Genomic DNA, 24,411 nt, shown 5'->3' with positions numbered 1-24,411 from the left:
TTGGATTACAGGCAGTGTGAGTTTTGCCTTCTTGAATGCTGGATTTTTTTTTCACTCTCAGATATTCTTGAGTTTAGTTCTTGAATGTATTTATACTACTAGGAGACATTTTTGATCCATTTGGGTTTTGCTGTTAAGTTTTGTTAAAGCTTAGGGCATTTCGCTTTAAAGCAGCATTTAGCTTAGGGCTTATGAATTTTATGAGGTTTTCCTCCTCTGACTAGTAGGAACAAAAAATATTGACACTGTGTGAGTTCTAAGTATTGTTTAGTCTACACTTTTTGAGTGACTCTTTCCCTGCTTTCTTTTAAAAAGAATTTTTTTTTTTTAATGTTTGTTTATTTTTGAGAGAGAGACAGAGTGTGAGCAGGGGAGGGGCAGAGAGAGAGGGAGACACAGAATCAGAAGCAGGCTCCAGGCTCTGAGCTGTCAGCACAGAGCCTGACGTGGGGCTCAAACCCACAAGCCGTGAGATCAGACCTGAGCCAAAGTCGGATGCTTAACTGACTGAGCCACCCAGGCGCCCCTCCCTGCTTTCTGATAGTTTCCTCTGCAGCATGCAGCGATCAATAGGAGACTTATGGGGACTCTCTGAAGACCTCTGACATCCTCTCTCAGTGCAGTTCTATTCACTCCAACACACTGATCTACAAACTCTACCTATCTTGGCCTCCCTGAACTACCACTTCTACTTCCTCAACTCAGGAAGACTGCAGGGCTCTGTCTGAATTGCAGCCTATTCTCCTGCGGCCTGGAAACACTCTCCAGGTGATGAGCTGAGCAGTCAGAGGGCTCACCTTATATTTTTTTCTCTATTACCCAGAAATCACTGTCTTTCATTGCCTAATGTCCCATGGCTTAAAAACCATTGTTTTATACATCTTGTTCAGCTTTTTAGTTGTTTCAGTTGAGAGGACAGATCCAGTCACTGTTACTCCATCTTGGCTGGAAACAAAGTTGTACAACTAGAAACTGAAATTAAAAACATATACTATTTATAAGAGCACCAAAAATATAAAAGTCTTAGGGAAAAATTAGTATAGTGAGTGTGTAAAATGTATACACTCAAGATTATAAAACATTTCTGAGAGAAATTTAAAATGGATCTAAATAAATGGAGAGATTAACCATGTTTATCTATCAGAAGACGCAGTGTTAATAAAATGTCAATTCTCCCCAAATTGATCTATTGACTCAGTGCAATTTCAACCAAATCCCAGCAGGTTTTGTTAACAGAAATTGGCAAAATGATTTTAAAACTTAATATGGAAATGCAAATAAGATCTAGGAAATTGAATTATTCTGGAAAGAAGAACAAATATGGAGTAATTATAGTACCCAATTTGAAGACGTATTATAAAACTATAGTAGTAAAGATGGTGTGGTATTGCAATGAATACAGACATATAGATCAATGAAATAGAATCCAGAATCCAGAAATGGATCCTCATATCCATGGCCAATTGCCTTTCAACAAAGGTGTCAAGGTGCCAATTCAGTGGAATGAAGGATAGTCTTTTTCAGTAAAAAGATCCTGAAAGAATTGATCGTATGGGGCAAAAAACTTCTAGAACATACCTCACACCATATACAAAAATTAACTTGAAATGGATTACTTAAATGTAAATCTAAAATGATAAAACTTCTAAAAGGAAATATAGAAAAAAATTTTAATTTGAATTAGGAAAATGTTTCTTAAGATACACAAAAATAAATGAACCACAGAAAAAAAATCTACAATAAATTGGTCTTCACAAAAAATTAAACTGTAATAAAGAGCCTGACTCCATTTTGATGTTTGATTTTGATTGCTGACAGCTCTCAAACCCCACCATTCCACCTTCCCCTTCTGCCCCACATCTGGGCTAGCTGATAAGAAAGCCCAGGGGCTCCCACCTTTGTTGCCAAAAGGAAGTTGAACACATGCAAGCCCTGGCTCTCATGCACAGGAACCCTCACTCCAGCCTCATTCCCTAAACACAGTACAAACAAAACCAGTCTTTTTTCCCTGCTCTCTCAGGTCATTTTTGTTCCTCCTCAGGAGCCTGCTCTGCTCTCCCCAGAAAGTCTCATTATTGTGTAATAACCCTTTCCTACCTTCCTGGCGTGCTCTCAACACCTAAATCATATTTGGTGGAGAGGAATCCATCATGTTTCTATGGGATAAGCACCCAAAACTTTTACACTTCAAAAGATTCTGTTAAGAAAATGAAAAGGCAAGCCGCAGACCAGAAGAAAACATGTGCAGGCATGTTTCTGAAAGGGGCATTTATCCAGAACATATAAAAGAACTCCTAGAACTCAATAGTAAGAAAACAACCCCATTTTAAAAATTGGCAAAATATTTGAACAAATTCTTCACTGAAGAAGGTATATAAATGACAAACAGTCATATGGAAAGATGCTGAATATCATTCATTGTTAGGGAAATGTAAATTAAAACAGGTATCACTTCACAGCCACTAGATTAAAAAATTACAATGACCTACAATACTGAGTATTTCTTAGGATATGGAACAACTAGAAATGTCATATATGAATAGTTGAAATGCAAAATGGTGCAGCCACTTTAGAAAGCATTGTAGCCTTTTCTTATCAAATTAAACATAGACTTATTACACAACCCAGCAATCCCACTTTTGAGGTATTTACCCAACAAAAATGAAAACATACCCATACAAAGACTTGTACTTAAATGATTATTGTAACTTTCTTCATAATAGCCAGAAACTGGAAACAAGCCAAATGCTTACCAACTGGTCCACTGATAAACAAAATGTTATGTATCCACATAATGAAATACTACTCAGTAATAAAAAGGAACTACTGGTATGTGCAACATTATGAGTGAATATTAAAAGCATTATGCCAAGTGAAAGAAGCCAGACACAAAGACTACATACTGCATGACTCCACTTACATAAAATTGTACAAAAGATTAAAGCAAGGATTTAATGGGAGGGAAGTGATGTCAACATGGCACAACAGAATTTCGGGGGGTGATGGAAATGTTCTATAACATCATTGTGGTGTCAGACATATGAGGATATGTATTTGTCAAAACACGTCAATTGTGCCTTAAAACTGGCACATTTTATTGTGTGTATATTACACCTAAATGAAAAATTTTTAATTAATATCTAGCATCTATTGACTGATGAAGCACTCTACTGGACTCTAGATTGTTCTCTAGAACAAACGTTATCTTTCACAACGTTATCTTACTTGATCCTTGCACCTCAACCTTCAGTATGGTTGAGGTATGATTCCATAAGGACATGGCTCAGGGAGGCCAAAGGACTTCCCAAGATCATACTACCTGTGGGTAGATTGCAGAGTTGGAATTTTTTATTCTAAATTCAGTGCTCTTTCACCTATAAAGCCTCTTTTTCATGGAAATCTAGGTTTTTAAATCTTTGCTTGGTATTTTTCAATTGTGGCTTTATACTACCTTAAGTAATCAAGAAAAAAGAAACCATTTAAATCAAACTTTAAAAAATTCAATTATTTTATTTTTTAGTTCAAGTATTTATAGAGGTCTTTATAATTCTGCATGTGACCACCTTATTTAGCACTTATTTTGTATTTTACAACAATTTCTCACTCTGACAGAGTAAACAGATTACTCTCTTAGAAATTAGCATCGTTTCACTTTTATTCAGAACCTTGGAGGGGGCCTATGAATTTGATAAAGGAAATGTCCCATGGTAGATTAGCTACAATGGAGTAAAAGTTTGGTCTTAGTCCTGAATAAGCATTGTTTTAGTCACAGTTGGGCTGGAAAGAGAGAGAATATGGGGCGCCCGGGTGGCTTAGTCGGTTAAGCGTCCGACTTTCGCTCACGTCATGATCTCGCGGTTCGTAGGTTCGAGCCTCGCGTCGGGCTCTGTGCTGACTGCCAGCTCAGAGCCTGGAGCCTGTTTCAGAGTCTGTGACTCTCTCTCTCTGACCCTCCCCTCTCACGCTGTCTCTCTCTCTCTCTCTCTCCTAGAAATAAATAAAACATTTTTAAAAATTTAAAAAAAAAAAGAGAGAGAGAGAATATGCTGCCTCAGCCTTTCTCCTGTTTAACATGATGGCTTGAGAATATCACCATGATGGATTTTGCCATATCTGGGAGCCATCTATGCTATTACTTATTTAATTTTCCTTTAAGCCTCTTATTTTTTTGTAATTATTCTAATCCCCAACAATAATGTTTACAATATCACAGATTTGATAAGTTATATACACTTTTGATAGAGACATAACAAGATACAAAGGGAGACATTTTCTGGCACCTCAGAATTTTGGCTAAAGTTTCAAAGCCTTAAAAAAAACTGATGAGAATGACCCCAGCAATATAAAGCAGGGTGTCAATAGGTGGCCAACCTGTTTTTTTTAAGACTATCCAAAAAAAGGTTGAAGATTCATCAAAAGGAGATACCCCATTAAAACAGACAGCACTATGGAGTCTTGCTTTCTTTCCTCAAGGCTCTTTTCCCTCCACATTAAGCAAAGAAACAGGACCTCAAGAAAATCACTCATAGAGACTGATACTTGTCACACATAAAGGCTGGCCTCTTACTCCCTAGCTGGATGCAAGCTTTGGGCAGTTCCAAAACATTACTAAATTCTTGGAAGAACCCCAAATTGTGTTCCCTGGAACTTGGAGGAATTGAAGAATTCAGAAAGCAAGAGGTTAGCTGGTGCTGCCCCAAACAGCAGCACAAGGAGAGAGGGCCAAGCAGAGCAAACTGCACTTCTATAAATGACAGAGAGCAAGATATGTGAACCTGTGAGTCACATGTATGATGCCCCAGCAAGCACAGGAATTAGAGCTATCTTGAAATGATGCTGCCCAAGATCTACCTGCTGAGGTGAGAGAAACCCAGTGGAAAAAGGCTAATTGGGATAAACTGGCAAAAGATAGAAGCCAATGGAATGTCATACAAAGTTGGAGAAAGAGCCCATCAGCTCATCAAGAAAGGGTCTTTAGTAGGGTGGTAGAAACATCTCCAAAAATATGCCCAGTGGGGGCCAGCTTGGGCCTCTGTCATTAGGAAGGCACTGATCACAAGCTTACAATAGCTCCAGGCAAGCCAGCTTTTCTATTTTCCTTCTCATCCTCCTCCTTCTGGCCTTGACTCTGGGATCCAGAGTAACATTGTGAATTGGAATCTGAGAGTCGAAGTGAACAAAATAAAACATCACTCCTTTTTCATACTAATAGTCTTAAGGATCAAGGGTCAGATGGTGGAGCATAAAAACTCTGAATTGGACGAGAGACTGAAATTTGGATTTTTATGTGACTGGAATGTTTAATACATGAGCATGAGATTGTTTTCTTAATGAAAAAACTAATCATCTGAAAGTAATTTTTAAAAAGTTATACGGGGTGCCTGGTTGGCTCAGTTGGTTAAGCATCCAACTCTTGATCTCAGCTCAGGTCTTGATCTCAGGTTGTGAGTTCAAGTCCTGCTTGGGTCTGTGCTGGGCATGAAGCCTACTTTAAAAAAATTACGAAATTGGTCTAGAATATCATCCAGCAGCACAAGAAAGATCTGACAGAGCAAGTGACAAGGTAGTAAGGGAATAAAAACAATGCTATTTCCTAATTGTATGTTACGGTGCTCAGCTCAATAAATTCATACAATTATTCAACTCAATGAATTTAATGAACAATTATTAAAATTAAAATATTCATTCATGCATCCCTAAAATCATGTTACACCCCCCAATGGTCCGCATTCCATATTCCACCCTTTGGGAAAGACTGAGTCATATCACATTAGAAAAATGAGACCCTGACAGCATTTTAGCCCCTGGCCATTGCTTAAATGTCAAACAGAATCATTTAGCAATAAGGACACTATCTCTTAAGTGTCAAACAGAATCATTTAGTGATAAGGACAGGATCTCAGAGATAGCAAATGACTTACTCCAAACCACACAGCTGCTTATTTAACCAGAACTCAAGTATTCTCAGTCCTAGATCACAGGGCTTTCATTGAACACTATGTTGCATCCCTGACTTGCCATTGGTAAGTTTTAATATTGTGTTGGAAAATTTAATTGTTGAATATATATAATTTGTCTGCCTAATTGTTTTACAACAACAGAAACAACAATTCTGAATTTTTACAATTTAATTACTCCAATATTAAAACTCTAGGAAAATAAATTGCCTTCAGATTTCTACTCTATCTCTAATATGTCTGCCCGGCCATTCACTTAGCTCAGAGGCTGGGCTTGAAAAACTTTGAGTAGGAACTTTTATGTAGAGTTTTCATGAATTCAACAAATGTTTATTAAACTCCTCATGTGCCAGGCCTGGTGCCAGGCACAGGGAGTTCAAGAGTTCTTGCCCTCCAGTTGTTCAGCTCAACAGATGAGAAAACAGGCAAATACAATAGAGTGTGATGACTGCTCTGATGCTGGTGTACTAACTGGGTGATATGAGAACTAAGAGACACGTGACCAGTTTCAGGCGGCCAAGGAGACTCAGGTAAGGCTTTGTCTATAAACATAAAATATAAATATATAAATGTATATATATTTGGTTCACATCAGAGGTCATGACTAAAGTGACATTAAGATTGCCACTGGCTTGCATGGTTGGATGGGCAGGAAAAGATCTCCTGACAGACTGCTCACCCTACCTGATGAGGCTGTAAGTGTAAGCACCTCTCCTCCTCCCTATATGATTTGAAAGAAACATAAACATCACTGCACCTTGAGCAAATAGAAAAGGAGAAATGTGTTGTTCAAGAATAAGAATCTGCCTTGAAATTGCATCCCTTCCCGTGATTGTCCAAATGAAGAAGTCAAAATACACAGCTAAATTAGGCAGAGGCTGGGGTAAGCAGAATAATGGCCCTCCAAGGATATTCATATCCTAAACTCCAGAACTTGTAAATATGTAACCTGACATGGCAAATGCAATGGTGTAGATATGATTAGGGTTGAGGATCTTGAGATTATCCAGGTGGGCCCAGTCTCCTTAAAAGTAAAAGAGGAAATCGAAGAGTCAGAGGCAGATGTGATTATGGAAGAGGAATTAGATATAGCCTTTCTGTCTTCAAAGAAGGAGAAAGAGGGTATAAGCCAAGAATTGTGGGTAGGCCCTAGAAGCTGAAAAAGGCAAGGATTCTCCCCTAACCCTACTATCACTTTGATTTTAGCCCAATGAGACCTGATTTGGATCTCTGACCTACAAAATTGTAAGGGACTAATTCTGTGTTATTCAAGCTACTAAATTTGTAGTCATTTGTTATAGCAGTGATAGAAAATTGGTAAAGAACCCATGGCTCCTTAATAGAGTGAGCTGAAAGTATGGTTAAAAAATGGTTTCCAGAAAAGTTAATGATATACAAATAAGCAAATGTCAAAGATAATTATCCAAACTGGTGCGTGCGTGCGTGTGTGTGTGTGTGTGTGTGTGTGTGTGTGTGTGTGTTTAAAGCTGGATATAGTGGGCTGTTTTGTTTATTAAAGAAATACATTTTCATTGGGGAGTGGTGAGGGTTCCTTGAGGAAAAGGTATAATTATCCTCATCCATGCAGATGAGGATAGTTGACCTCAAAAGTCTAATGAGAAGTTCACTCTGAATACCATGTACAGCTTCACCCAATGGGAAAACAAAGGTGCTGATCATCAGCAGACTGTTGGCCTTAAGAAGCCATAAGGAGGAATGACCTGGATGCAGTCCTGAACACCAGAACGTAGTAAGCATTTATTCTCTTTCCAGTACTCTGTGCTGCTGAAAACATACCTAAGGAGACAAATGGATTACTAGAGCAATAAAAGCCAGAGATCTGTGATGTGAGACTCATTACTTGCTTTTACTGTCCAAATAATCAGAAAGAGTAATCTGTAAGTATTCTTTCACAGTGATGTTGGAAAGGAATTCTTCTTTCCCCTTCTTAGCCATAAAAGGTACCCATGAGGATACATGCAATTGCATCATGAATTTTTCCTTTGTCCTCAGCAGGATCCTGCTTTTGTGTTTGCTTCAAGTGGGATTTATGTGAAATAGACTCTTATTCTCTCTAAAAGTTCACCTACAGGTACAGATCAAACAATAATGGCTGTGTGATAAAGCACCTCTGCCCTCATGATGTAATGAAATTGCCTCAAATGAAAATGCTTCAAAGTTCTTTTCCATCTTTGCTTTCCCTGAAGTACAAATCATTCACTGTTTTATTTTATGTTCCTGCAGCCTTGCTTTTTGTGCCCCTTTTTTAATTCATGTTCCTGGTAAGGAGGTGTTGATTTTGAGGAGCTTTATACAATATCACAAATTCCTAGAATTGGAAAAATCGTCAAGAGCTCATCTAATCCTCCTCTTTGTTCGTCTAATCTGGGGTTTTGCCCAAGCCAGCCAAGGAATGCAATGTTCTCCATACTCCCTAAGATCCCCCAGTTTGGCAACTGTAATGGGCTGAATTTTGTTCCCCCAAGTTCATATGCTGAAGTCCCAGCCCCAGTATCTAGAATGTGGCTCTATTTGAAGATAAAATCTTTAAAAAGGCAATTAAGATAAAATGAGGTCATTGGGGTGGCCCCTAAACCAATCTAAATAGTATCCTTACAAGAAAGTGAGATTAGAATAGGCACAAAGGGAGGGAAGACCAGGTGAAGATATAGTAAGACAGCCATCTATAAGCCAAGGAGAGAGGCATCAGAAAAGACTACCCCTTGGGGCACCTGGGTGGCTCAGTTGGTTAAGCCTCTGACTTTGGCTCAGGTCACAATCTTGGACTCTATGCTGACAGCTCAGAGCCTGGAACCTGCTTCACATTCTGTATCTCCCTGTCTCTCTGCCCCTCCCCGTCTTGTGCTCTTTCTTGGTCTCAAAAAATAAATAAAACATTAAAAAAGAAATTTAAAAAAAAGAAAGAAAAGACCACCCCACTAACACCTTTAGGCTCCAGAATTATGAAAAAATTAATTTCTGTTGTTTAAACCATACAGTCTGTGATACTTTGTTATGCAGCGCTAGCAAATTAATACAGAAAGCAAACATTTTAGCCCACTTACCGTTAGAAGAATTCTCTTCATGTCTAATAAAGATCTCATTTGCTCTAAATAAGTGGACTTTTATTCTGCATCTCAAGTAAAGGGTGGCAAATTCTCTTGAAAGTATCCTGAATATATTAGGGGAATCCAGAGTGTTGATGTAGAAGGGGAATGGAAATTACTATTTCAACCACTTTTTACAGATGAGGAAACTGAAACCAAAAATGTTGAGTGAGTCTTCCAAGGTCACACAGCAAGTTGCCAGTCAAAAGCCCAGCAGATGGATACAGGCCTGGACTCCTGGCCCTCTGCTTTCTAACTCATGCCAGAAGAACTAAAAAAATTTTTAGAGAAACATTGGAAAGCATAATATGAATCAAGAGAATTAGGAGCGGAGGGTGGTATCACAGGTTACCTGTATATGGAAGCTGTTGGTACTTATTTTCCATGATAATAACAATTTTGCAGAATTTTAAATTTATAAAACAAACAGTTCTGGACTCACACTTCATACTCAACTCAGGGGACCGACTGTACACTTGACAATTTATCATTATCTGATATTACAATTTCCCTCTTTTGGGAGGTGGAGGGCATTACCATGACCTCACCCTGCCACAATAAATCTCACAAGAGGACACACCATGCTGTGAAAATCCAAGCATGCTTTCTTGTCTCTTATGGTTTCATCCACTCCTCTTCTGCCATCTCATTACCCCGCCTCCCAGGACCTTTCATTTCACATCCATTTTTTTGTAGAAACTCTCTGAAGGACAGAGAGCTCTACATAAATCATAAAGTAAGAAAGATAAAATTACATTATCTTACTCTTCTTTGTTTTTTCCCACCAATCCTTCAGCCCCTCGCACGGCAGAGTGGCAGCTTTCACACATAAAACTCAAGGCACTAAACTTCTTTCCTTTGGGTCCAGTTCTGTTCTCTGGAGCACAGTGAATCTGTCAGTTTCCCTGAGCCGACTCACTGCTGCCAGTGGCCACCACAGCAGGAGGCCACATCAGCTGATGGTGCCCTTGCCCTGGGTTGCTTTACAGAGGCTAGGAAGCAACAAGTGAAGGCAAAACCTGCCAGTCTGGGGTAAGATTAAACCCCTTTAATAGAGCACAGAAATAGAAGTCAGAGCTGAGCTGGACTATGATTTGTCTGGCTATCAATTAAGCAGAGTTGCCTTATGTGAACCTTCTGACTCATTAGGTTGAGGTTCTCAAAATGAAGTCTGTAGACCACCTGGGTCATCATCACCTCAGGTCATGTTTAACTCAGATTGCTGAGCCCCACTCCAGACTTACAGTTTTAGCAGCTTTCCCGAATCAGGAGTGATCGCCTTTAGGACACCAGCTTGTTGTGTTTGTCTTTAAAAAGCAATACCATATGATTTCACTCATGTGTGGAATTTAAGAAACAAAACAGATGCACATAGGGGAAGGGAAGGAAAAATAAAATAAGATAAAAACAGAGAGGGAGACAAACCATAAGAGACTCTCAAACACAGAGAACAAACAGAGGGTTGCTGGAGGAGAGGTGGGGGGATGGTGGGCTAAATGGGTGACAGGCCTTAAGGAGGGCACTTGTTGGAATGGGTGCTGGGTGTTATATGTAAGTGATGAATCACTAAATTCTATTCCTGAAACCGTTATTACACTATATGTTAACTAACTTGAATTCAAATAAAATCTTGGAAAGGAAAAAAAAGCAATGGGATGGACATTGTAGAATATACAAGCTATTTTAGTTTATAGGATCACCTCTGCTTTTGACAAGCGTTAAAAACATTTATGAAATCAGAATCTCAGGGCTGTGGCCTTGGGGTTTTCATGTTCATTAAGCTCCCAAGTGATTCTTTCATTCACGAAAATTGGAAAACTCTTTCCTGGAGTTTTCTCTCACAAACCTTTTGGTTGATAATTTGGGAAGAATTAAGGAAAGTAAGAAAGAAGGTGGGGGGCGGGGAGAAAGGAAAAATGTCTGTCATCACATTGGTCTGCCTCGTTCAATTGTATATACTTGCGCTGCCGGGCAGGTGCACTATCACTTCATTTTGCTCTATACATCATCTAACCTCTCCTGTGTGGGGCGAATCATTCCCTCCACGTTGTATTAGTGGGACACTGTCGCTGAATCCCATGGGCAGCTCAGGCATAAGAGAGCTCTGCTGGCCCCACCCCCGGTGGCCAGACTTGAGCAGGTGACCATACTCTGCCATTTGATGTTTCCACAACTGGGATAAGGGAGCAGGGTGAGTGATGGGTTTTTAGCTGTGGCAACAGCACTCTGGAGGAGCAATGATATCTTGGCCAGATGAAATTGTCTGAATATCATCCACTTTATAATGGTACTACTTGATAATTAGGCAATAATATGACAAAGAGTCCTGAACAAGTCACTGCAAAATTCTATCTAACCCTGGTTATACTGTTGGTGAACTGCCTGACTTTAGGCAAGTTTCTTCATCCTCCCAGGCCTTGCCTGTATCATTTATAACAAGGAAAATCATTATCCTTAAGTGGCTTAGTAGAATTGTAGTCAAACTAAATTTTAAATATATATGTGCTTTGTAAACTGCAAAATACCATAGATATATTAGCAGAAAGTGAATTTTTAAAATTTATACTTATTCTCACAGAAGCAAAATTTTCCACTCAGCAAGAAGCATTTTTAGAAATAGATTCTTGGTTTTCTTGTGTGACTCTTAAATTTAACATCCAACTTGCTGATTTTTAACATCATGAATTTTTATATTTTGCTAAGTCCCTGTTGTTTCATCTGCTATCAAGCAGTCAAATTCCCTAACGGAATAAAAGCATTAAATAAAATGCTATACACACTACAGTAAAAACTTCCATCCATTTCCCAACAGCTGTTGCTTTTTAGAGAAACCAAATATTTTTGGAAAGGGCCACAAACATTCTGGATTCAAACCATTTATTAGCTTTGGAAACATAACATGCAGTCATCTTGCCAGTCTTAATCTTGCAGTTCCATTAAACACACCACAACTGCATCATAAAACAGAAAAGGGAAGAATTTATAAACAAATAAAGCAGTTAATTGGGGCAATAAAATAGCAGTTCCCTCCCAAGTGTGGAATCACTGTGTTTCAACCTACAGAACCCTGAAATCTGCGTGTCTAGTGACTAGCAGAGCCAAACACAGATCAAAGATTTCAGGATTGCTCCTGGGTCAACAACACTTACCTCTGCCACCACGCCCTCAGCACCTCTTTCCCCTCACCTGGCATTGCTGCAGGTCTTTCCAAGAAGAGGAGCAGCTCCAAGCACAGTACTCTATTGACTGCTATTCCACAGCCAGGGTTCCAGCTGAAGACGGAATTGCTGGGAGAGCCACAGCTATGGCTACAGCTTCAACACGACCCTTGGGTGGAGAGACGGAGACATCTTCTCAGATGTGCTTCTGTTTCCCGGGCAGTGCGGTGACCTAACTGCACTATCTCTCCTGTGCACTGCCAAGACAAGAGCAAGCTTTGGAGCCATAGGACCTAGGCTGGAATCCTACCATTGCTCCTTGCCTACTTTATGGTTATGAGCAAAAGCAAGATTTTTAATATGAGTTTCATCCATCAATTCATTCAACACATATTTATTGAGCAACCTACTACATACCGGATCTTTAAGATCTTTTAGCAGTTAAGTGGTGACACTAAACCCCTACTTCAGAGATTTGTTGTGAGAATCAAATAAGAAAAAAATATATATGCATATATATTTTGCAAATAGTATCTGCTCACAATTATTCACTCCATTCATTCAAATAGCAGATGAGAATTATATTGTATGCCCTATTAAAATCATGCTTTTATGCAAGAAAGAGACAGAAGAGGGGCGCCTGGGTGGCTTAGTCGGTTAAGCGTCTGACTTTCGCTTAGGTCATGATCTCGCGGTTCGTGGGTTCGAGCCCCGCGTCGGGCTCTGTGCTGACTGCCAGCTCAGAGCCTGGAGCCTGTTTCAGCCTGTGACTCCCTCTCTCTCTGACCCTCCCCTGCTCACGCTGTCTCTCTCTCTCTCTCCTAGAAATAAATAAAACATTTACAAAAAAAAAAAAAATGAAAGAGACAGAAGAGACTTAGGGTATCCACCCCCCTCCATAAATGGGCCCTGGCTTCACTCATATGAACTGCAGACTAGTCCGGGGGATTGTAGCTCCCACTCTGAGAGGCCCTCTGTAGCAGTGGGATGGAACAGAGCCAAGTGGTCCATGTGGGGAGTGCACTCATGACCTTTGCCTTGTTAACACCCAGGACCTGCACTCTCTCCCACCCCTGGAAATGTTTACAGTCCATTTATGTAATCAGATGTGTGCACGCGCATGCACACGCGAGTGCACACACATACATACACACTATCTAGCAGGAAATTATGCTTCTTCATAGAGGTCTGGCTTTTGGTATGTTTTGTTTAAACTCTCTAGAGATAAACTGCCATTTACGTTTGTTTAATAGCCCCCATAATGCATAGATGAGAGCTGTACCCAAAAGATGTTCTACTAATGACTTATAATACTTACGAACAGTTGCTTTTCTGGTTTAAGAAAGAATGAGATTAGTATATGATACTCTTATAAACCATTTCCCAGGTCCTAGGTCAACTGAAGAGAAGGGAAATAACTGGCAGTCAAAATCTGTGTGAAGCCTACATAAATGCTTGCTACTGCTTGAAATCTTTCTTAGACACAGCAACTGCACACGGGCCTGCTTTAGAAAATGTCAACTAGGACACCTATTGATTAGAGCTAGACACTTGATTAGAGTTAGAACTCCTAAAAATGGAGGCCAGTGAGGTGGGATGGGAGAAAGGAAAAAGGACTTAATCTCTTCACCAGGTTAGTATCTTAGATACTCATAATTCAAGATTTCCAGGCTGTGCAGTCAACATGTTGAGTTAACTGGTTTCCAAATGTACTGGGATTGCTCAAACCTAAATGAACCTTTTATTTGTGAAATCATATGTGGCTAAAGAGATTGAACCCATGTGTCTCATTCATTTGCACGTTGGTTGTAAAAACATCTTTAAGTTATACTCTGGAAAAGATCTGTAAGCTTTAAGCAAGCACACCATCTCCCTCACCTTAGGACCTACTGAGAAACTGTGTGGGTGACAGTGCCTTCTTGTTTCTAAGCCTTGCCAGCTCCTGTCTCCTCTTACATGTAAACAAAACTCAAGCGACCCGGGAGTCATTTGGAAGGCAGTTGGAGTGCTGCCCTTTCATCAGCTCACCTGGTGCTCTAATAAAATATCCAAGAAGCCCACATCTGGTAGGTAATAAAATCCAGAGTGGAATGAAGACGCCTGGCTGCTAAAATGCTCTAGCCACCAGACAAAGGCATCGCGACATTTTTTTCACTGTTGCCAATGCCAGGATTTTAATGGGGCAAAGCTGAGAGCCCTCTTTCTATGTATTTTTCCTGCACTGGGTTCACTGGCTATACTGCTCCTGTGCCGCGAAAGGTTTTCTCTGCAACACCATCAAACCGGCTCACAACCCAAACAAGGAAAATGTGTCTTAACATGACAGAATCAAACACAATAACACTTATCTCATACTCCCATTTCCCCCAGGGTGGTGGCACTGTAGGGCGGATCTCCTTTTTTCTCCACCTCTTCTGAGTCTCCCAAATAAGAATAAATGTTAGATCTCTTTGCAGGAAAAGACAGCTATGCCAACCGCAGAGGACATGTTCTGACTGTCAACAGTGATGGATGAGATTCTGTACATTTAATAAATATAAATGTCATAATCCAACCATCAAATTTAATAAACAAAAATACCACAAACCATCTTTCCTCTCTGCTCCATGTGCTCCTTTAAAGCTGATAACATTAGAACACATTTTGCCCAAGCTATAACCTCACCATCTGCCTGGCTCAACTTCTGAGGAGTTGGTACGGGTTAGAAAGAAAAGCAAATGACTTCACACTGAGAAAAAAAAATGAGGGATGGGGGCCTGGGTGGGTTTTTTTTTTTTCACTCCTCCTTTTCCTTCTGACCTATTTGTTAACTATAGAACCAGATGTAACTATCGGAGTGTAAGTTCAACCCTCAAGAATTATTAGGAAGGCAGATTGTGGAGAACATTTTTTTGCATGAGTTACACAAACAAAACTCTAAAGGCATCCCAGACAAGCTGAGTTCTACATTTCAGGGCTTTGATTTGGAAATACGGAGATGAGATGCAGACTGACTCATTAAGGACACTCTTTTGATGGCAAATTAATAATAATCGTAACCACAACAATTGTTTATTTGTTTTGTTTATACAAAAAATTGTTTCATTCTTTGGCCAGATTCAAAGCTATAACTCCAAGGGGTTCTTTATGTTGAGTTTAGGAAACCTCAGTGGCTCAAAGTAATGGAATGGGGGAACTAAGTCCAAAGAACCTTAGGAAATGTCTAATGCAAAGAGAGAGAGAAAGGCAGGCTAGATCTAATTTTTTTCTATCGCCTTTTTTTGAGAGCCTGTGTCCTAAGTACTTTACATACATTTTTACAATTTTAATCATTGAGTCCTTTCAAGAACACACTCCACAAGATATTATTAACCTATGTTGTGGCTGACCTGTACAGAGGCTCTATAACATGTTCAAGTTCAGAGCACTAGAATATGAGAGAACTAGTCCAACCTATTCCAGAACTGCTACTCCTTCCTCTCTGGGAATCTCCGTTTTCCTTTGGGGAGCTGCTCCTTCCACACTCTTTGGAGTTTGAACCCACCTCCCAGTTTCAGGATTCACATTTTTACCACATCTGGTTCAAAACTCAAATTCACAACTACTATGCCATTGTGCTTGGGAAATGGATTCAGATACTCCAGCAACACTGACAGGTGGGGTCATTGTCAGCTGTAGAAAGGACACTTATTCATACCTCAAAACCCCCAAGGTTTTAAAGCTAAATCCAAAGAGGCTGTGGGTTTTAGGATGTGTCCATGAACTGTTGCTACTCTGATGCCATCAGAGATGTCCAGCCAGCATCTTGTGCAAATATCTGCACAAGAGAAATCACTTGACTGTTTCAGAAAGTGGTGTAATTTTCCTCTCTTTAGGAACCAACCCATACCCTACAGTTCTTCCAGAGTACGCTTCAAACCTCACACTACACATACCGTGTTTCCTAATGAAGCCAGGGAAGCTAAGTGGCCATCTTGTCCCCCTTCTGGTTCCATGTATCCAAAAGCAGGCTTGGGCTGTCCAGGGACTGGGTCATGTCTTGGTGGCTAGCAAAGCAATGTGGGCCCCAAGACAGAATTAACCTAACAGGGAGGGGGAAGAGGAGAGGGGCATGCTGTGAACATTTATCCATCTAGGCAACCTCACTGGAATGAGCTCCTGGGCTATTTCATATATAAAACACAGAAACCTGCCACTCTGGGCAAGGTAAAGGACAAGAGGATGGAGCCTGAGTTCAGGACTTCTTTTACTTGAGTTGAACTCTCTCTACATTCCCTTGGTACATGGTGGGGGGAAATGCAATGGAAAAATCTCAAAGAGATTTTGCTCAAATTACTACTAGGACATCACACTGCAATTGAAAAATGTTATTTGGAACTGGGTAGGATCTTGGAATTTAAAGGGTCTCTTTGTTTTCTTAGTTTTGATTATAAGGCAAGTCATTTTGCTGGTGTCACAAAAATGCAATAACTTCAGTGTAACAATTATTGCTTTTCCTCTTGACAGAACTCTCAGGCAATAGGAAGCTGCAGTGCTTGGAACAAATATTGCTGCTTACCAGTGATGACGACAGGGGTGGACAAAACTCTGCAAGAAACAGTCCCTGCCCTGAAAGCTAGGAATCTAATTTACACAAAGGCCATGGTCAACGCTATCGTTCGGCCACTTCTTCAGTTTTCATCGCATGATTTCGTACTTTGAAAACTAACGTTTACTATTACAAATTTCTGCTTTCCAGAGTCTTCTATGATTAAAAAAGAAAAAAGTTGGGGAAGGAAGCGCAGGAACCAACTTTTCCACCCCTGGTACCCTCCTCCCCAAAACACATATAAATGGTGATAGCTGAAAGTTGGAATGCGGGGAGGGAAAAAGATAGACTGCCTCCCTTCTGCCCACATCTGTCCTTCCTTACTAGCCAATATCCTTTAAAAAGAAGTAAGAGATGCAAGGGAGCCTGTGGTCAGCTTAAGGAAGGCTACCTCCTCTCCGGGCCCTATTCATAGTAGCACCTAAGTCAACAGCAGAAGAATCTGGCATCTGTTCTTAATTATCCTTTTTAATTCAGAATACTAAACAGTGAGCTCAATACTCTGCCTTCTTAGTTGAACCTTAAAATACCCATGTCATTTAAACTGTCCTCCTTGAGCTCTGGAATCCAGGACGGTTAAGTGTGGTCCCCAAAGATGCATAGCAAGGGCTTAGAAATTAATCCCCGACATCTGATTTGTTTCTCACTATACATGAGTTAACAATGGCTGACTAATAGCAAACTTATTTTGAAAATGCTTGCTAGCTATTTTTCCATCACTAGAAATTACCTGGTAGTTTGCCTCATAAATATTGTATCATTATGATTCCTAATATCTCTGTCAGAGTTCTTAACTTTTATGATAATAGGCAACTTGGAAACACTTTGCCAGACATTAGGCCATAATGTACAAAATAAGTGACTTACAAATGGGTTGTAGCTATCTAAAGCATGTCTGGTAAACAAATAACTGATCCTGGACAACAGTGAAAATCAAAGCTTAAGTGCTGTCTTTGTGAAATGAAATAAGGACTGCTTTCTGGTCTTTGTCTCACTGTGAACTGCTATAGCAGCTGCTTTCCTTTTCATTAAAACAACTCCTGGAACAATAAACCCAAGAAAAAACTATGGGAGGCAAAAATACAAATACAGCCATTCTCTAACAACACCTATTACACTATCTGCTGAGTAGCTCTGTTAGTGTAAATAGAACGTCTAATTCTCTAAATTTTAATAGTTTTAATTTCCAAAAGCAATGTACTCCCATGAACTAAGGCCATTCGTTGAGGGTGGAGACCCATAAATAAATTACTCTTGGGATACTACCACCCAAGTTCCAACTGAGAACAGTTTTATACAGATGAAAGCAGATTAAAATAAATTTTAAGCACAACTTTGAAAAGGAGTAAAATTTTAAAGATTCAAATGTTGGAAAAATTGCAAGTAGAAGGATGAAAAAAGTTTTGCTTGGATGATGATGAGGGATTTAGGGTTTTTTTTTTTTTTTTTTTTTTTTAATCCTTTGCCCCACTCTACCAAAGTTTGGAGACAGCTTAGAGAAATAGGAAATTATTTCTGAAAATTGAAGGAGCCTAAATAAAAAAATTTAAGTGAGAAAATATCAACTCCAAGAGTGATATTAGCAGAGAGGAATGTAGACCATATGGTCATAGAGTTGCTCCCAAGCTTCCCTGGAGCCAAAATAAAGAGGGAAACAGAGTCATTTATAAGATTCAGCATGTCAACAAGAGAAAAACAAACCAAATATACAGGAGAATCACATTTCCTGAAGCTGAGACCTGGGAGCATTTTCCTGTGACATCTCACGAAGAGGATGCAGGCTGATGCCCAATAGCATTCCTGTAGCACAGGCAACCGGGGCCCCTGCAGGCAGCCGCAGCCTCCACTGTTTGCTGTGGCATCAGGCCAAGGCCCAACCGAGCGAGCACTATTCTAAGACGGGTCCAGTGCTGTGTTTCAGAATAACATAGCACAGTGAGCTCCAACCGTGGCTATGTATCAGAATCGCAACTGGGGATCTTTGAAATATCCTAATACCCAGACCACATCCTAGGCCAATTTAATCAGAATCTCTGGGAATGGGTCCCAGGAGTTAGTAGTTTTTAACAACAGTTTTCTGGGGCACCTGGGTGGCTCAGTCGGTTAAGCATCCAACTTTGGCTCAGGTCATGATCTACTCAGGTTTGAGCCCGCGCCCCACATCAGGCTCTGTGCTGACAGCTCAGAGCCTGAAGCCTGCTTCGGATTTTGTGTCTCCCTCTCTCTGACCCTCCCCACTTGCACTCTGTTTCTCTCTCTCAAGAATAAATACTTAAAAAAAAACTTTTTTTTAATTAAAAACAGTTTCCCAAGAGATTCCAGCATATGGCAAGGGTTATGGGGGCTTTGTGATGGATGCTCTCCCTTCTTTCTCCCACTGGTACTTCCCCACTCTACTCCCCCACTGTGATGCCCAGGACAATATACAAGACCCACTGCAGCTTAGAGCTCTCATTTCTCTCCCACCTTCGTAAACAGTGGTTTTGACTATAGCTATCTTCCTTGAAGGACTCCCTCCCAACTATCTGTTCCTTGAATATGACCTAACATCTGCTGTCAATCTTCACTGACATCATTTAATCAAAAATGACACCAACTGTAATCTTTAGGTAGGCATTTGTCTTTGTAGTCACAGTCACACATGGACACAAATCGTGATTTTTCTCTTTTTCTTTTTTTAAATAGTGTAGGGCACGTCATGCATTTTGACAGGTGTTGCAGAATGACTTACTCAGTACCCGCTCCATCCCTTACCTCCTCCCTCAATTTCCTCTGCCCTCTACTAGAAGGGCTGGAAAATTCACAGATCTACTCAACTTCCCATTTAACTAGGGTTCATGAATCTGGTGACAGATAGAGGCAAGGTCCCCAGGAGAGACTCCTATTCCTAAATAAAAAGATAAAGCTTCATGAAGAGAAGGGTTTTGCTTGACTCCCTTCTTCCTGTCTGGAAGCAGCCAACTTTAAATCATATGGGTGAAAGGAGCACACTAAACATGGGAAGAGAGAACATGAGTGACAACATGGAGCAATTGCACCAGCCCTAGACTGCCCATCCTGGGACTTCTTATTACATGAGAAAAGTGAACCCCTATTTGGTATTAAGCTACTGTAGTCCACTTTCTGATGCATACAATCACATGCAACCCCAGGCAACACATGTATGGGACCACTGAACAAGGTGGACCAGAACAGTGTTTTTCAAACAACAAATTACAGTCCTATATTGAATCAACCTTAAAGTTATGTGGATGTAGACATGGAGATAGGTGGTTGATAGATACAGATAGATTTCATTTCAGTAGAAAGGAAGAGTGTCACTAATCTACCCAATTTCTTCTCATCCACTACAAGTTAATACAGTTGTGCCCTTTTCTCTGCTGCAAGAATTAACAAAGAATATGGAGGCTTTTCTTGTCCAAGGATCATAGAGAAGATGAGTTAGACTGTACAAGATGGAGAGGGACCCCAAGAGTCAGAGGAGGTAGATGAGGCCCAATCCAGGGAACAAAAGAGTTCCCTCAAAGCAAGATGGGAGACAGAGGATGTGACAAGTTCCTCCAGTGATGAAAATCTGTGTTCCACTCCCACAGGAAGACCGTATAGTGGACAGTTGTTAAAGACCATGACCTCCCCAATTGGCAGGGTGTGCCATGTGTGGCCTGAAGTGGGTGAGGGAAAGCTGTGAGGGCAGCTCTATGGGTTGCTGTGACCAGTACTGCCTGACAATGCTGAACAGCACCCCACTTAGAAGAAGGCTCATTGGAAAGATTAAGGTCACCATGAGCCAAGACCGTGGTGTTTCAAGGTTTCCTGGCACCACTCAATTCTCAAATGCTTGTTAATTCATTAGAGGTAGAGGAAGCCCTCCAAAATAACTGATACTGGACTCATTTTTATAAAAGAGAACTGAGAATTAACATGGCTGGGAAAAAAACAAAAACTTGTGAGAGCTGATGGTTCTTGGATCTTCATGTTGAAGAATTCATTCTTATGGCCCAGCACATTGTTTAAAGAGGTGTTCATTCCACATTATAATCTTTGGGAGCAGCCTAATCACTGAGGATTGTATTTATCAGAAGATAATTAAACCTTGGAGAAAAGGCTCCTATTTGGTTTTGATCAAACCAGAGAAAAGGAGTGAGGAAGCCAACTGCCCCTTCTGCTGAGGACTGGAAGGGACTCTGAAAATCACCTGGTCTCACTACTCATGTGATGCTAAAATCCTCTCCCCAGCATCCCCGCACTGCCCCTCCAATTCTGACTGGAGCATGCCTTCAGTACACAAGGCACTATGTGGGTGCAGTGTCACAAATGGGAAGTGAGGGCAGAGCCTCAAAATGAAAAAGTGAGAAATTAGTGCCTCGAGGTTTGTAACAACACTCACTCTTCATGGAAAGCAGGGTGACTAAACAGGGTTAAGTCTAGACAAGGGTCTGTAATGAGGGTCTTTGGGGGATGGGAGTCAATGAGACACTGTTCAAAAGACACTCCATGAAAATTTTGGTAGAATGGGAACAGACTCTACCAGTTGTACAACTTGGCTATGAACCCAACTGGCAGGGGAGGTCACAGAAAGGTCTTACTCAGATAAGAAGAAGAAAAAGAAAAAGATACATATTCACAATTCAAATCCTACTTCCCACTCTGCTCTGTAATATTCATTTTCCCCAGGAAGATTACTGCATTTCATCTGGAGTTTTGAAGCCATTAAGAATGCACTCAAGTTCTTCCACCACCTTTGTCCAGCAGTAAACATCGTTGAGCCCAGCAGCAGTCAGCTCTTGTAGCAGCATGTGAGGGACGGTTGGGGGAATTTGAAAATTTTATGGTCTGAAAAGTGGGCCTTAGCACGTTAGCTTTTATTCTCTCAGCGAGCTTATAAATCCCTCTTCATTTAGCAGTTTTCATGAAAATGACAGCTTTTGTTAGTCAGGCTAAAGTGAGATTAGAAATAAAAATTTTAACCATTAATCCTCGCTGATTAAAGTGAGACCAGAAATCAAATTGTTACCAACTGTGTGCTAATTTCAGCTTAATTCTTTGGCAAGAGGCGTTGGAAATTTTCAACTCGCCGTGCTAATTCACAATGCCTTACTACTGATGGCAGAGAGTCAAGGTCTCCTTTCCTCCTGGGTCCAGAGTGTGAACAATGACTATTTCAAAATCAGTCCAATAAAATATAAACATTAAATTCTTAGCTGTGTTGTTTCCCAGCCATCACTTTCCACACTACTCTCTCCTCCTACTCACCACCACCAACCTTCCCCCACTCCACCAACAGTTAGGAAAAAATATCTCCCCAGAGACCAGGGAATCACAGCTGAATGCTGGCCTTTCCGCATCAAACAGAACGTCTGCAGCATCAAAGCAGGTGTCACCCACCCTCACCCCCCTCCCAAACACACAAGCCGTTTCTATTACATACAGTGCTGGGAGGGAAGGAAAATCTTCATGCCAATAAGCCACATCAATTCATCAATCAAAATGAATTCATGCGCTAATTAAACTAGCAGAAATTTAAAAAGGCATTTGTGTTACAGACATGAGAGTGGGGTGGGGAAGGAGGTGGGAGTTAAAATTCCAGGGAAGTGAAAACTTGACAGACACAGTACCAAATGGAAAAGGCAGTAAAAACATGACTGGAATTAATCGCAAGCCTCTCCTAGACTTAAAAATCATAAATAAATAAATAAATAGCACTCACACATACCAAAAAAAAAAAAAAAAGATGGCATGGTGTGAATTTTTCCCGGTTCGGCCAAAACTGACATTAGCAGGAGCATCCTCTCTACTGTGCACATGGGAAGNAAAAAAAAAAAAAAAAAAAAACCCCCCAACAAACAAAAAAAAAAAAAAAAAAATGGATGGCATGGTGTGAATTTTTCCCGGTTCGGCCAAAACTGACATTAGCAGGAGCATCCTCTCTACTGTGCACATGGGAAGACTCCATCCCTCTTTCTTCATATCCACTTGTCCCTTAATACTCAACATTTGTCCTACTCCTTTTGATGACTTTCCAGGGCTACGAAGTACAGATACATGGTTAGTGCACTGCACAAAAGTCTAGAGCTGAGGGATAATGAAGACTGAAATCCAGTTCATGCTCTGACAGCAAAGTCACACGCTCTGGCATGGAGTTGCTGTCATTAGGAAGCAGTGCCTTTGTCTTCACACGAAGTGCCCTCTGCTTATGCACCCAGAGGGCTGTGACCCCACAGAGGCCAGGGGAGGTCCTGGTCCTTGCTTTTATTTACCTCTCCTGTCTTCTATTTCTCCTGTTTCTGTTTCCTCCCTCTGAAACTTTGAACTGAACACTTCTTCAGCTGTTTCAGTGTATCATAAATATCTGAACAAAGGGAAACAACTCAATTATCCATCCACGTGTTTCATCTATATGACACCAAGTACCCACAGATAGGGGAAACATCTTAATGCTTAGTATTGTGTAGACAAAACATCTGGTTGATCAACTTAGTTCATGTTTCTTTCAGATTCTTGAGTACCATAGAAATGCTCTCATATCCACTCACAGGCTGGATTCTCCACTGTACAGTGCAAACTAGTTTCTCTGGGCTCAAATAGTCTAATGCAGTATAGTGGAGGTGTGAGAGATAACAAAGGTACAAGGGGGCTATTTTCCTCTTAACGCTAAATAAATAACATTTAGCCCATATGCTAAATACCATGAGAAGAGAACTTTTCATCTTCAGTCCAGTTGTTCTGAGGCTTCATTTGACAAGATTCTTTCACGGTCTCTTGTCTGTGATGTATTTAGAGGAGAAAAACTTTAATATTTGCTTCAAATATCCCAATTTTATAAAGTCTTTCGGGTGCATCTGTTTCTTTTAAAGTTCGCTCTTGAAAAACAGGAGTCCAGTGGCATGAGCTTCCTAAAGTTAGTATTAGGGCAAATAACTGGCCCAATCTCAGCTCTCTTTGATTGAAATGATGGAGAAAAATGATTAGAATATATTGGTCGTGTCATCTGAAGCTAGCCTCCTGGCCAGGGCACTCTAGAGCATGCCGGTGAGGGAAATGGCAAATCTCATTCTCCTCATTTCCCAAAAAAGAGAAGCAGTTGAGAGTGAACCGTTAGGTCCGTGCTCAGACAGTGAGTCAACAGCATAAGGGAGAACCTTCCAGATCTTCCCAGAATCGGCCCCAAGACGTGGTGAACAAGGGGTGAAAACTAAAACTCCTTTTCTGTTCCCCAAGGCAGACCGTGAAACTGTAAAGATGAGCTGGCATTTTGTTTTATTTTGTGTAATAAACTGTTCTTTTCACAGCAGTTGGCCCTGGGGGAGTTTCGAATAGCACTGCTTGGCTGCATGCAGCTGTGGGTGTGGCCCCGCTCAGTCCAAAGGCAACTTGGAGACCACAGCTGTGTCGGGCAGAATGGATCTTAAACCTCCCATCTGGGCTGCACTCTTTCAAGTTCACACCCCCCCAAAACAAGTTGAGTCATTTTCACAAGCCAGAACCCCGCAGATGGGAGGTTCTGCTCCTCCTCTGCTGGTGGTTACTTGGGGGCACATCCGATACCCCCGGAGACTGACCTCCACATGCGGCTCAGGGCAGTTTCTGACCCGGCCCCGAACCATCCCTTTGCTGGCCGCGAG

The sequence above is a fragment of the Crocuta crocuta genome, unplaced genomic scaffold, assembly GCF_008692635.1.
Source record: "Crocuta crocuta isolate KB4526 unplaced genomic scaffold, BGI_CrCroc_1.0 scaffold219, whole genome shotgun sequence".
Taxonomy (NCBI): Eukaryota; Metazoa; Chordata; class Mammalia; order Carnivora; family Hyaenidae; genus Crocuta; species Crocuta crocuta.
The sequence above is the reverse complement of the archived record's forward strand: the minus strand, read 5'-3'. Positions refer to the sequence as shown.